Genomic DNA, 2,817 nt, shown 5'->3' with positions numbered 1-2,817 from the left:
CAGTATAACAGAGTATGGATCAGTTGGGTCAAGGATTGTGTGGGTAAGATTGAAAGTTGGAATACAAATGTGGGTGATTGTGTGCGTGTATGCACCAACGCAAGATCGTGCTAGAAGAGTGAGAGAAGAGTTCTGGACAAATGTGGAAGTGTGCATGGAAAGGTTTGGAAGGAATGAGAGAGTGTTTTTGATTGGCGATATGAATGATAAAGTAGGGAATGTGAAGGTGGATGGAATAGTTGGTGAGTGAGGTGTGCCTGCTGAGATAGATGAGAATGACAGTGCGTTAGTGGACATTTGTGCTGGGAGGGGGTTGGTGATAGCCAATACCCTCTTCAGGCACAAAATGATCCACAGGTATACATGGCGAGTAATGAGAAGGGTGGGTGGTGAACTGAATGAAAGGAAGGCAATGATTGAATATGTGTGTGTGGATGAAAGGATGCGAAGATGTGTAATGGATGCAAGAGCTTATAGAGGCTGGGGGAGTGGACTTTCTGACCAATACTTGGTGGTGATCAGAATCAAGGTCCAAATGAATTGGAGGAGCAGAAGGGAAGGACAGGAGGAAGTAGTACAGTCCATACAAGGAGAGTGGAAAGGTTACATGAGGATGGACAAAGGGCAGAATATAAAAGAGAAGTGGAGGAGCGATTGGGTAAATATGGATTGGAGCAGACGGGGGACGTGGAAGGTGTGTGCAAGATATTCACAGAAGAAATCTGTGCACCATGTGAGATGGTGTGTGGGGTGAAGAGAAGACGAAAGGGGGTGCAAGGAACAGCATGGTGGAATGAAGAGGTGAGACAGGCTGTGGCACAAAAGAAGTGAGTGGATGAGAAACATGGGAGTCGAGGAAGTTGAGAGACAGAAGAGAGAGTTATATGTAGAAAGGAAGAGAGAGGTGAAAAGATTTGTAAGAAAGAGTGAGTGGATGAGGAATTTGGAAGGAATTTGAGTGGAAAGTGGAGGGAATGTAAGAAAATGTTCTCGAAAGAGGTGAAGAGAGTCAGACAGGGTGGAAGTGAGGTTAGCAGGGGAGTGAAAGATAAAAATGGTAGATTACTAGTGGAGAAGGGAGAAAAAGTGAGCAGATGGAGAGAACACTTTAAGGAATTGCTGAACATAGAGAATGAAAGTAATGCAAGTATAAGTGGCTGGGGAATGGCTGGGAGAAGGAGGGAGGTGAGAAGACAGGAAGAAATCAGTAGGATAGAAGTTGTGGAAGCAATGAAGAAAGTCAAACTGGGGAAAGCCCCAGGAATTGATGGAGTGTGTGGTGAAATGCTGAAGCATGGGGGATAGTGGTAGAATGGATGTGGAAGATGTGCAGATTGGCCTGGGAGGAAGGCAGAGTCCCAGAGGATTGGAAGTCAGGTATAATTATTCCCTTGTACAAAGGAAAAGGGGAAAAAGAAGTGTGTGGTAATCATAGGGGCATTTGTCTTCTTAGTGTAATAGGAAAAGTGTATGGTAGGATACTTATTGACAGAGTTAGGGAAATAACAGAGGAATTAGTTGGAGGAGAACAGGGAGGCTTTAGGAAGGGAAGAGGTTGTGTAGATCAGATATTCATTCTTAGATCTTTAGTGGAAAAGTTTCTAGAGAAGGGAAAGAAGTTGTATGTGGCCTTCATGGATTTGGAGAAAGCATATGACAGGGTGGATAGACAAGGATTGTGGAAAGTATTAAGAATATATGGAGTAGATGGGAAGTTGTTGAATGCTGTGAAGAGTATGTATGCTGGTGCTAAGGCTGCAGTGCGTGTGGATGGTGAACTATGTGAATTTTTCTCTTTGAAGGTTGGGTCGAAACAGGGATGTGTCATGTCTCCATGGTTGTTCAATCTGTACATGGATGGGGTAACAAAAGAGGTACAAGGTAGGGCAGTGGATGTTGGAGTGACCCTGGTGAGAGAGGATAGTGTTTGGAAACTCCCTGTACTGTTGTTTGCAGATGATACTGTGTTGTTGAGTGAAGACGAAGGGGAGCTGCAAGGCTTGGTGGATGAGTTTGGGAGAGTGTGTAAGAAACGGAATGTAAAGATGATTGTAGGGAAGAGTAAAGTGATGGTCTTTGAGAGAGGTGAAGTTAGTGAATGTACAGTGAGGTTGGATGATGAGTAATTGGAAACTGTGAGTACGTTTAAGTACTTGGGTAGTGTGATGAGTAAGGATGGAGGTTTGGAGGGTGAAGTGCTTGAAAGGGTACAGCAGGGAAGAAAGGTTGCTGGTTCTTTGAAAGCAGTGATAAGAAACAGGGAAGTGAGCATGGAAGTGAAAAAGTTACTACATGACAGTATTGTGATACCAACTCTAACGTATGGAAGTGAAGCTTGGACGTTGTTGGAAGGATACAAGCCAAGAGTGAGAGCAGTGGAAATGAGTTATTTAAGAGGAGCCTGTGGAGTCACATGGAGAGACAGGCTGACAAATGAGGATATAAAGGAGCGTTGTGGTGCGGATGTGGATTTGATAGGAAGCGTTATGAGGAACACACTGTGGTGGTTTGGCCATGTGGGGAGGATGGGGAGTGAGACTAACTAAAAGAGTGTATGAGTGAGTGAGAGGGAGGGGGGGAGAGGGAGACCGAGAATGTGATGAGGGATGGAGTAGAGAGGTATATAAGTGAGGGGAGTGTAAGTTGGAGAGGGAGGGCACCGAAATGGCAGGGGAAAGGGCAACAGGTTTGGGATTTGTTTGTGGCCACCCCTTACAGCAGTAATGTTCTAACTGTAGACAGATAGGTGAATAGATAAACTACTTCTTTAATCACTGCACCAACCTCTCGAATGACCAATATTTCACGAAGCACTTC

This window comes from Coenobita brevimanus, chromosome 3, assembly GCF_032717465.1.
Source record: "Coenobita brevimanus isolate Jiangsu-jjx chromosome 3, ASM3271746v2, whole genome shotgun sequence".
NCBI classification, from domain to species: Eukaryota; Metazoa; Arthropoda; class Malacostraca; order Decapoda; family Coenobitidae; genus Coenobita; species Coenobita brevimanus.
The sequence above is the reverse complement of the archived record's forward strand: the minus strand, read 5'-3'. Positions refer to the sequence as shown.